The following is a 13,202-nucleotide window of genomic DNA, read 5'->3' on the forward strand; positions in this document are numbered from 1 at the left end:
CAGCTATCAGTGCACATTCAACCCAAAGGATCTCGCWGTGCTTTACAGATGACATATGTACAGGAATTCCTTCTACACTGAAATGCCCAGGCTTAGACGGTGGGCTGCAGCCAAGAAAATAATCAGCTTATAGCACACTGCATAATGTGTGTGAACTGCACAATGTGTGTAAGGGTRATTCTGGCCAAGGGCATATCAAACWGTACATCTCACCAGTGCATCCTGCTGGAAGATGCTAATATTTGAAAGCTCTATTAAAATTTTTAAAACTATCAACAGCCTTCTTCATTGACAGTCAGTATGATCCACTAAGTTTTCATTCRMACATGTATATGTATTTTTAATATCCATACATACAATTAAAATGTTGATTTATCATTGACATCTCTAAAACTTGTCTGTTTTTGCAAGTAATTTCCTTTAAGCACCAGGTTTTAATAACCGATGATAAAGGGAGTTAGAAGAAACTTGACTTATAGATCTGAGAGGACAATGTGCATCCACAGTGACCAAGATAGGACAGTATACATCTATATTGACTGATGATACTGACTGGCAGCTCTGAGTACCAGCCCATACACAGACTTACTAGCATAAAGTGTGAGCTAGACAGTTAAATGTGTGTAAGCATTTATCTTTTAAAATACTACARCACCTGCTTCCTGGTTCTTGTTACTTATGAAATGCTTCTAGCTTGGCTATCCCCAAACATTTATCCAAGGTTAATTGAGGAGTAATCCCATTTAAATTTTGGGCGGGGAGGAAGTAAGTAAAAGGCTCCAACAAATACCTAAAACTTCTTTCCCTGTTTAATAAATGAGAAACCATCAAAGAGTTCTATGATGTGGTTTTGTCAATAACACATGGTGAGCCCTGACTTAACACTTACTGTTGAACACTTACTGAGTACCATAACTACACCTGTCAAACTCTTTCTCTGACTGGGTTTATCCTTCGGTTTGCCTTTGGTTGTTGTGGGACTGTACAGTCCTACCACAGAGAGACTAACTGTGATTGTCCAATAGCATCCACAACAGTTGCAGTGTTGGCTTGCAATTCTAAGAACAACAATGCTTATAACTTCCCCAGTGGTACCAGTCTTCTCTTACAAAGTCTTTTCATAGGGAAGCCTTCAATAAATGTGTCTCGGGGAGAAAAATATGTTGATGYGACTGCCATGCCAGGATGAGGAGAAGGGGCATTGTTAACCTCAATCTTCACCCTAATTTAACTTAGGTCCTCTAACATGTTTTCCTTGCTCTCCCTTCTCCTTTCATTCTTCTCCTCTCTGCACCGAGTCCCAGGATGCCTCTATTCTCAGTCTTGTTACACCACTTCTCAGTTAATGTTGCTATTCAGGTGTTGTCTTTGTCTGCAGATTCCTTAGGAAAGATTTCTTCAGCAAGTCCTTTCAGAGGGGATCTACCAGTGAAATGTCCATGATAACAGATTGAAAAGGATGATAAAATAAAATGGCAAGGACCATGTGGAAGCAAACAGCAGCCATTGTCTGTCTTCTGTAGAAAACACATGCATTGCTCAAGCATCCCCACTCTATTCCTCTCTTTTCTTCATGCCTTCCAAGGTATGTTTGGGATCAGTCTAATTTAGAATATTGGCTTCTCAACAACCAATGTTTTTAAATACWTTTACATGTATTGAAATATATACATGTATGGCACTGTATCAATAACAAGAGGAAAGACATAAGCACAGTTCCTTTAGCTCAAATTTATGTGTACTAACCAAAGAATTTGTTATTTCTGCTCTTCCATGCTTTGATTTCCAAGTCAGATCTTTCATTACAAGGCTGCAGATGGAAAGTCATACTTTGAAATAAAACTTTCAGAAGTAAAGTGGGGATAAAYGATCTTTATAAATGTAATCCAAGTAGTTATTATTTAATAGCTGATATTTTTGCTTCCCTCTTCCCACTTACTGCTGAAAGACACCAGCAGCTTATGAAGACAAAAAGCCTGACAGGGAAAACAGCTGATTTTTTTTTTGAAAATTGGGATTTTTCTCTGAAACGTATGTAAGTGCTGGTATGTACACACTAAAGTGTACATGCRTTTATTGTAATCAATAGCTTTGAAMSACCAYGTGTACATGGTCTCTCTGTGGAAAAAAAAAAAAGGGGAGAAGAATAGTTCAAACTCAAATAAATGTCCAGGCTGATTTGGGCAGACAGACAGTAATGTGGGGTAATACAGCCAGATGCTAATGCCTACATAATGTATCTGCTGTTTGAGTGTAACTGCATATGTCCTTTCCATGTGTGTCTGCGTGTCAATGAAGTGTTTTGTATTCATTTTTTTTGTGTGTCTGTCTGGACATACAATCCATTTTACCAGTTCTTCCAAGGCAGTGTAAGTCTTAAGCATATCCAGTTAGCTGTGCTTGTCAATGCACATATTTGAGTTCTACATGCACTCGTCAGGACCTGTGTTTGTCCATAATTGAATGYATGCATAAAGACATGGTTAACCTGTTTTGGTCTGATCTGGATGGATGAAGAGTTCTGTGCAGAAAAGTGTGTGCAAGGGAAGTTTGCTTTTACTAGTTTGCAGACATGTAACATATTCTTAGTGTACAGAATGCTGATCAGTGAKTACTTATGACAATGTCAGGGTTAGTAATGATTGTCAACATAAAGATATTTTAATTTATCAAGATAATAATGTCCATTTTCTTGCACAAAATGGACTCTATTGTTTCTCATTCATAAAATTAAAAAACAAAATCAAAATGACAACACTGTGAGAAAGCTGGCCTTTTTTTCTTAGGAGAATGCAGAATATGGCCAAGACTGGTTTTGAGAGGGKTTTTTTTGCCTCATGCTTAGAAATACAAACCTTTAGATTTCTGATGCCAAGTTTGGAAATTGCATCCCTAGTAAATGTTATACAGGCACTTTGAGCTGCCTGGTGAGGCAAAGTGAGAGATTATATTCATCAGTTGTTCTGTCTACTTACTATGTTAAGTGACGTAACCTTCCTGAAGTGCGAGAAAACTATATTTCATATGGTTTTCTAAAGAACCAGGATTTTTTTTAATGGTAGCAAATATAAAAGTATTTTTGTCTCCAGCACCTCAAATAAAAATAAAAGGCTTGACTTTTCATTGCTTCATTTAATAATTTAGGCCCATGCAAGGTGAGTGCAAAACAGGTATTGATGCTCTATTTTGCACTATTTTCTTACCTGAAACATGATTCCCTAATATAATACACAGTACCAGCATGGTGAAACAGGTCCACTTTGCTTACACAGAGCTGAGTATACAAGGGGCAAGGCAGCAGAAAATTAGGGCATAGGGGCCTATCCCAATTCCCCTGAAGGAAATGGGAACTGGATTAAGCCTAAACCTCTAATTACATAGGGGTAATAGTCTATCAGAACTCCCACAGCAAAAGGGAGTTGGATCAAGCCCAAGACTCTAATTGCATTTTTCCTTGCCATTTTTGTTCGTATATTTTGTTTACTCTGGCTCATCATTACATTATTTTGTAATTATTATGATAGGATTAGTGGTCATTAAATATCTGATTTCTGAATGGTATGGCTTGTTCCTTGTCACTGATGTCCCTGATCTATGTCAGAAAGGTTTGTATATTCTGGTTGGTATAGCAAGAGATAGATAGGTAGATTTATTTATTTGATTAAAATGGATCAAGGCTTATACATTTTCAACCAGCACCTCAAAGAGCCATACTACTTTTCTGTGTGCAGAAAACAATACAGTGCAAGGCCACACCATCATTTTTTTCTTCCCATTTTTTAATCCTGGTGTTCATACCAATGCCTTTGAATTYCTGCAGTGAGGGCTGGATATCTGTAAGGAATTTTAGAGGAGCATTACTGGCTATGTGATAGATAGTTATTACTTGGAGAAAGTTCTCATGCTATCTGTCATTTTGGAGCACCCCAATACATTTGTTCAGTTTCCTCAATACCAGATTGCCTCCTGCTCTTCTGAGATTAACTCTGTGGTGGTATCAACATGTCATCTACAGTGCAGATATTTKGAGATTTGTCCTATATTTGAATCCCATCCCCAAACATCCCAGCTCTAGAGTCAGAAAAGAGTTATTGCACATACCATGCAATGAGAAGTGTGCCCATACTTCCAGTGGTACCCTGAGAGCACCGTACTGGCAGAATCAGAACTACAAGGCTGTATAGAGGCCCTGATACACGATGGGAATTCTCACTGACGACAATAGAAACTGCATGCGTCAGTCTAGGCAGGACTCCAGGTAGATGACGTCAGTGTGGCTTGGAAAACATCAAAGTAGGAAATATATGCTGGAGCAAGGGGCATTTCTGCAGTCATTCCTCACAACATAATTTTACTTAGTCGCCCATTAATAATGTCCTGAGACAGAAGGGTGCARCTTTATTTTGGAGATTTTATTGATTTTTCCTAATTTGTGCTTTCAATTTGTGACCCTAACATAGAAGCTCAAAATTAGGGGAGGGCATTAGCCAGATGAGACAGGTGCAGACTTCTGGAAAAGTTTTCACACAGGAGTGGTGGAAATAGGTAAGCAAATTAGCTATGGATTTAGATTAATTAATGAAAGGGTTTATATAGCAAGGTTGTCCAAAATAGGAAGGCTTTAYTTATCAACACGAGATCCCATCCACTGCAAGTTCCACTTTATCTCTTTGSGGAGCTGGGAAGGAGATTATTGTCAATACTCGTTGGAAGAACGTGGTGAATCATTGATATTCATTGCTTTCTGGGACAGAAGGACTTTGACCAATTTGGAGGTGTTTTGTTCCCAATTAGTATATTTTTGGCTACAGGAGAGGTAGAGAAACTTTGAASCAAGCAGTAGAAGATATGTGTCAATTAAACCATCCAGGAGATGCATTGGTAAGCGACCTTCGGTTACAGAGATATAAAGACTAAGTAACCTCCGTCACTTCACTGGAATCATTCAAGACTTAAACTGACAGAACAGAGGAAGGAATGTCTTTCTCTTTGAAACTCTTTTATCCCATTTAGAATAATGCACCCCTCAACGTGTATTTCCTAACTGCAGTAGGAAATACATTTTCCTTTCAGACTCAACAGTATTTTGGTGTTTAGTTTACTCGATGTAGTCTCTGGCAAAGAAGGCATTTTGTCTTTTTGAACTTACAAACTTGCAGTGTTTCCTATATATGTGCATGAAAATCCATAGGGCCACATCTCACTGTAATCTTAGCATTTGTTAATATTTGGAAGGGACATTGGATTAAGAACAAATAGGGTGAAATAAAACAACAATAAATAATAATAAACAACAACAAATTGTTAAAAAATAAATCCAACTATCTTGATTAAAACAGATTATTTTTTATATTTGTAATGAAGAACTGTTTCTGTGATTTCTAAAAAGTAGTATGAGAAGGCCATTTTAGTGACTTGGAGCTTRCTGCCCTGGGCTGTGTGGAGCCTTGGAGCTCAAGGAGGCAGAGGAGTAAGCTGGCCAGTCCAGCTTCACTGTTCAGCATAACCAAAGTACACCAACACACAGATACTCCTGGCTGTGAGATGCAAATGAACTTGTAAAAGCTGCTACCTTCAGCAGTTCAGTGTGCTAGTGGTAACAAAGGTAAGGAACCTATTCAAAAGACATACCTTAACCAAAATAGTTACCTCAGCATTGCTTTTGAAAAAAGCAGTGTAAAAAAAGTCTGTCAGATCCATTTGTAAAGATGGGTTCTGTTTTACCATGAGAAAGAAAACCACATGCTGGATGGCGAGACAGTTTCATCAGTGGGGATTGACAGTGAGGTAAGAAGGTCTTCTCTGTATAACTTTAGTGACAAGACATTGTCACACTTTCCTCCCCACCTCCTTAACAACAGATGCCAAGTGCGGTWCACCTCCAAACAGTAAGGTTGTTGGAATTTGGGGTGGGGGTTCAGAGGGACTGGCTCTGGCAGAATTCTGCTAGAAAGGGGAAAAGTGCAGTTTTTGTGATAGAGCTTTTGTAAATAAATACCTAAATTGCATGTAATTTGACAGCTAAGCATTTCCTTAAACACTAGTATCAAGATGCTGACTAAAGAGTAAATAATATGAAAAATTGCTAGCAAAGTCTTCCTTTTCCTAATATAAAAAAATTGAGAAAATACATTGTACATGCAAACTTTTTTCTTTGTTTGGAGGAAAGAGTGTGTATGAAGAAAATTATTAGAGCTAAGTTTAAGAAAAAAGATGTCTGAATGCAGTAATGTTAAAAACAAAAAAATACAAGATTTTGCATACATCTAYAGATCATTGTAAGCAGGGGAAAAATTATTCTTCTGCGGAATGCGGAGAGACAGACAACATTCTACTGGCTTSGACTGGGGCTCTGTCTAAGTGGCATGTTGGCCCCTGGCACAGAGGGAGTTCAGTGTTAGATGGTAACGTTTTAAACAGGTTATTACCCACTTTTCAAACCCCAAAATCTGAAAATCAAGTTACATCTTACTGCCTCTTTTAGAGCTTACTGCAGATACCTGTGCTCCAGTCCTAACAGATYGTGATGCTTTTCCAGCCAGACTGAGATCCCACTCTCTGTAACTCGTACAGAGTTACTCAGTTTCTCAGTATTTCACTGATAAAAGTATGTACAGTGGACCTGAATTTTTRCTAGCAGGCATGAGAGAAATTGCTAAAATCATTACAGCAGCAGATGTTCATAGCAGTAACTTTGGCTTTAGTTTGTCAAAAAAATGTGGAGATCTTTCCTCTCAAAATGTTTGGAAGTTTTCTGCGATGGGTCAGTGCTCTTTACTACCTAAGTCCAATTTCACAGAGTACATTTATAGGTAGGGAAATGAATGCGCAAGGAATGGGAAGTGTTTTGCCGTGACTTCTCTGGAAGATGTGTGCCATAAACCTGCTACAAAGAGTTAACACCACTGGGGGCTAATCACAGAACACTTGCTGACCTCAGGGGATTTCAGCAGACCATACCCCAAGCAGCTTTTGTGATCAGACCTCAGGACGATGTTGCACATGTCATGCGTGCATTGAGGGTTCGGTTGTGGTTTTTTAAAACTGGTTGATGGCTGTTCTCTTTAATGAAATTAAGTGTAATAAAAACGTTATTTTCTGCTTAATACAGAATGTTTTAACTTCTCAGAAGATAGTTCTTATTCCTCACTTACCCATCAAGTCCCTTGGGCTGCTCACTTTTGTGATAGGGTTTTGCAGCTGAGGGTGCAAGAACAAAGCAATGACAACATACCTGAGACAGTGCAGTCGGTGGGAGAGCTACASAAAAGAGCCCTGCCACTGACAACTGACCAAATCGTGATCATTGGATTCCAGTTCAGTTATAGACCTTTTAAAAAACAAAATCTGGGATTAAGGTGTTTGGTTAACCCTTTGGAAGTGAGGATTTGTAAAAGGGGGGGGGGGGGTAGTTTTTCTAGGAATGCACTGAAGTATCATGATAAATTGTGAAAGGGCTAATAAATGGTAAAATCAGCAWCTCCATGGCTCATAATGCTTGCAGAACAGGTACTTTTAAGAAGTGGACTGTCTCTTTTCATACCTTGTAACAGTTACCTTACCTGTATAAAAGTGCTTTTTCTAGCTTAAAAATTTGTCTTTATTMATGATTAATGGGCTCTGAATTTGAACTTTTCCTTTTTTACAACTAAAGAAATATTCAAATTCACCTGAATAGAGAGCACTAATTTGTATTTATCAGTAATACATTTTAAAATTACTTTTCAAGGTTTAAAATAGGACAACTTACAACTTAGGCTTTAAACAGTTTCACAACTAATTTAAATAAAATTTTGTTACACATCTAGACTAAAATTTTAGATGTTCTGTTTAAATTTAGTGAGACAGTTTTTGGCTCAAAAAGGGGTAATTCTGAACGGAAAAGTTATCAAAGCTTTATTTTTGGCAACAGCTTCACAAAATGACACAAGGTGTAGTCTGCTATGACTTGTGTAGTTTCAAGCTCTTGCTCTGCTTAAAGTGCTCACGATTTCCTTGGATCAGGCCCATAACTATCTTTGTCAYCACAAATGGAGCCATCAGTGTCACACCATTCGGGAAAAAAAATGTTAACCCTTYCCTGTCCAGCACCTTCTCAAAGACTTGCTTCAACTCCAGCAATTCAAAGAACTAGCAGTGGAAAGCTTTGCTGGCTGGTTTGGTAACTCTTTAACAGACCATCCCGATTTAACTCCTGTTTTTGGATAAAGTAAAGCAGTTTTCACCAATTCTACCTCTCTGCTCCTGGTTCACACTTTTCATATTTGCTGGGGAAATTTCTTGCTAGCTTGCTTTTTTATGGGGAGAGMGGTGAAGCCTATGACCTAACAGCAAATAGGCAGAGACATCAAGGTCACAGGTAAAATAGACAGAACTGTTAATTTTTCCAACTCTATACTAGCAAAAACATGCACCACAACGGCCTGATCTTGACCAACCTCCTGTGCCTGTCCATTGCCCTCACTATTTGACACCTGCAGGTTTGTGGATTGGAAACCAGCTTTTATCCCAGCTCTTACTGGTGCCCTGGGTCCTGAGCGTGGAGGAGCTGTGTGCCTGGGACCACACGGGCCTGGGGGCTCAAAAGCATCCTGCTCTGTATCTGCACCATTCTCTGCTTGAATGGGTTCAGAGGCACTTTTACATGAGGCTAAATTGCACCGCTTACTGAAGGAGTTTATAAATCCGGGATCTAGATCTAAACAATTATTTCCAAAATAATTTTGTCCTGTAAAATAGCTTTGATCAACATCAGAACTAAAGATGCATTCTGCTCTTTACTGAAAAAAGTAAGGAACCTCTGCTGGCTATTTGGAGAGTAAATCCTACAACCTGTAGTGAATATTCATGCCTATTCATGAAAATAATATCAAGGAACTCAATAGGAACATTTCTGTGGGTCAGAATTATTCCTAGGAATGTGGGTTAACAGAATATGGCCCCAGAAAAAATCTCCAGTTGATAATGCTGCTGTGCTTCATTTCATGGTACCTGTCTTTTAGACCTAAGTTTTGAAAGCAGTAAATCAAAAGTAAAACTTTTAATTGCATGTTTCTAAATGCCTTATACATCACACAACATTAAGTATTCCAAATGAATTTAAAAAAGAAAAAAAAAAAAAGAAGTAAAAAAAGCCTTTAGCTGTAGTTTTTTTCTGACTCTCTTTTCTTGGATGTTTGGGATCTACTATAATCAGTTCTACAAAAATTAAAATCTCCAGGACAAGCAGCATGAATCTTTAACTAAATAAGCAAAATTTTGCACAATACTAGAGTTTTTAAAGTAAAGAAATTATTGATTTGATTTGTAACAATGATGTGCAAATTTAACTTTGGAACCAGCTTTTTCTTCCAGATGAGGRAGGACCAGAAGTAGCCAGAACATTCAGAGATGGTAACTGTATGAGCTTTCAAAGCTGCTTTGATAACATACTATCTACCACAAACATTATTTTCACAGAATCATAAACCCATATTTTCATATTACAAGAAATTTCACACAGGTCTTTGGACCTCCATACTTAATTCAGGCAAAATACCTACTGCCTTTAAATGTATTGCTTGAAATTACTTCTGTCAGGGGAAAAAAATGGCTTGAGCTTTATATAGCTTTTATTTGAATATATTACATATTGTGAAATACTGACATACAGAGACAGGTCCTCTTAATTGTCTAGAATTTAGACTTSAAAGAAATTAAAAATCAGGAAAGATTAAAAGTTAGGAAAAACACTTTAAAACTGCAGGCACCAGCCAGATCATTTMAATGGGCAGTTTTTAAAAAAGTGAATATTTATACTAAATGGCATTGAGTTCAGAAATAATTTTCAGGGAAGATATTTTCTTRTATTCTGGGAAGTTAGACTCATAATAGCCAAAGTACTACGTAGCATGCAGCTAAATATAAACCAAAATAAGCTCAGTTATCTAATATAGATATAAATAAAAGTATTTGTGAAATCTATTTAGAGCAATGCTTTATACCATATTATACAGAAGAAAAAGCTGAAATGGGAATATTTTATACTTTAGCCAAATACCAGCTAAATATTTTTTTTCCTTTTGCTGGACTTATTTTCTAACAGTAATAAAAAATACTTAAATTATCAAATATGTCCAAAGAGTAAGCATACCTAATTGTTAGTGAATTCATATGGTAAAAGTTGGGAGACAATTGGATTTTAAATTCTTCTGGACTGATCCTGCTTTCCTGAAATGAGTGATAAAATTCCATTTGCCTTCAAAGGGAGCTGAATTTCATGTCAGCTTTTAAAACAGAATTTATTAAATCTTCAGTATTCTTCTAAATAATAAAACTTCACTATTTCTCTAAAATCAAACTAACAAAAAATTTAGATTAAAATCTAAGCAAACAAGGACTAGCAAATACTGTTAAAAAAAGCTTTTGGGAGATAGCTATTGGTAGCCTATTGGCTGACAATTTAATAWAAAGTATTCAGTCTTATTTATCTACTGGCTTTAAGTTATTTGTAGGATTTAGATGTTTTAGTTTCTCCATTAACATATACAGGATGCAAAAGAAATAAAGCCCTGCTCATGCAGAATAAAGGTAGAGATATGTTTTCACAATTAAAACAACTAAATCTAGCTACTGAATCTAAAACTTAGTTACCTAAGAATTGACATTTTAATGCTAGCAGGAGAAAATAAAGTAGAGATATATTTGCGTCAAAAATKAACTTCTTTTAACAAAATATACAAATTTGGTCTTTCAGGCATTAAAAAAAGTATTTGTATTGTGGGTTTAAATTTGTAKTTCAGTAAATATATTGTTTAAATAGTAAGCAGAGACAACCTTTGAGGAAGGATAATTGATAGGATTGAAACTTACAGTTTGTACAAAAAGAAAATACTTTGATAAGGGCAAACAGTAAGCATAARTCAGTTTGGGGTTCATCACTATTGCATGAATTCCTTTATTTCATACTAATCCATATGATTTAAGGACAAAATTGTTAGAATAGTTACTCATCCTTACTGAATATATTTCTGTTAAAAAGTTGTGTTTTTTCTTCTTTCAAAAATTGTTATTGATTTTTCTATACAGAAGCAGAAAAAAAGTAAATTCAATCATAATTCAAAAWTTTCACTCCTTCTCTTGAAGCAGATTTTTTACTTTGAGATTACTAATAGCAAATTATTTGAACAGTTTTTTTTRAAGTTAATTTATGTAAGAAGCTTTTTGAAAGTTATATTACCTTGTAACTGACTGCAGCTAGAATATAGCCATTTTTTAATTTAAATACTGTACATAATAATTAACAAAATATATGGATGTAGATACAGTTACAATTATTAGAAAAATTAACTTGCATTGTTGAGTCTTAGTGAGGAGTTTGTTCTTTCTTATGGTTCTCACGTAGTTAGCAATGAAAACAAATTGAKAATAAAAGAATCTGTTTCAAATCATCTTTAAAAACCTGAAAAGTATTTCTAAGCCTTTAAATTGCCTATAATGTATAGGTTATTTGTAAATTTTATTAGGATAAAATATTTTTATTTATAGATAGTTCATTTCTCATTAAACTGACTGAGCAGAGATGGATATCTCATACTTRTTTGTAAGTTTAACTGAGACTTATTTAATAGAAAAATGAGCTAGATAAATATTCTACATGAAGTTTTATCTAAATAACAGCACTTGCAATAATTAATGTATGTTAAAAGTCCTCTATTGATCATGTATCTGGAAGCTCTTTGTTCAGTTTCTACTTAACATTCTTGGAGTTTTTTCCATTTATGGCTYTCAGAATAATAAACACAATATCCCCCTTTTTTGAAATTTATAATGAAGAATAAATATTGATTTTGTTTTGACATCAAGAGAAATTACTGACAGAAGGAGATATGCAGCAATTTTGCACAAGTAACTTTCTAAAGTTTTAAAGTTCTTGCAGGGAAGGAATTTAAAACAACAAAAAAACAAACTAACACCCCCCTATCCCTCCCATATTTGAAAAAAAATGTTTGTAAATGTCTGCTGCAATTTTYTAAGAGGGGAAACAGCTTTTTTTCTTTGGCAATGTATTAAAATTCAAAGCATTACATTAAAATTCATTTATGAGGGTTCTACCACAGAACTTAGCTTTTCAAAGGTCTGGACCGCTCCTTAAATTTAATTGAAACTTCATTAAAAAATTATGTTTTCTTGTACTAAGTAAACCTAAATGTTTACCTGCACATATCTGATAAATAGAGAGAGGAGCACAACAAAAGGGATTTTTTTCAAAGGAAAATAATTATTTCCACATAATATCTAAATCAATGTGCATCTGCTTATGGCCATATTTGTACTATAATCATTACAATAAGGTAGACTTTACCAACTAAATGGAAGATAGATACAGTAGGATCTTAAGTGGGAACAAGCTCAGAGTTGCCTCAGTGTAGCAGCAGCACATAAATGTCAGGAACCAAGTTCAACTACTTTGGCTAAAATTTCCCTGAGATATCAGCTTAAATGTGAATTTGTGAATTGTATGTGCTTCAATGAAATAATAGGCTTTTAAAACATGTATTAACAAGTTAAATATGATTATGTTATTAAATATGTCATTAATTAGGAGAGCTCTGTAGAGTCATAATGTAAACCAAATATGGAAAACGGAATCGAGGTGTTAATAATATGCTTCATTCTTTATTTTCAAATGAACAATTTTAGAGGTGAACCGTAAATTCTCCAGAAAAAATTCACAAATGTATACCTATATTACTGTTTGAAAATGTTTTGTTCTGCTGTCACATTAATTATGTAATCTTTTTGCTCCCCAGAAATTATGTCAAAGTTGCTGAAAGGGTCAAAAAGCCAGGTTAAGTTCCCCAAAAGAGTTTTCAAATATTTCTATATTTCACATTACAATAAGGCAAATGTGAAAGATGATTCAATGTAATACATTAATTAAAAAAATCCAATGATGAAGATTCATCTATAAATTATTCCAGTAAACTCTTATTTTATAATTTGACATTATTTTTTTTTTTTTCTGTTGGACATGATAAATATAAGACAAAGTCCTACATTGAAAACTCCAGCTGATAATAGAATAAGATTAGGCAAGGCAGAATTTGGAATGCAGTTTCCTCATTTCTGACTGTAATCTTATAACCTTTGGAATATCTATATTAGAGGTTCCAAATTGAATACTTTTCTTCTGCTACAGTTATCTAGATTTCTATTCTATT

The sequence above is a fragment of the Malurus melanocephalus genome, unplaced genomic scaffold (assembly GCF_030028575.1).
Source record: "Malurus melanocephalus ecotype Western Australia unplaced genomic scaffold, MMel_1.1 scaffold_2, whole genome shotgun sequence".
In the NCBI taxonomy this organism is placed as follows: Eukaryota; Metazoa; Chordata; class Aves; order Passeriformes; family Maluridae; genus Malurus; species Malurus melanocephalus.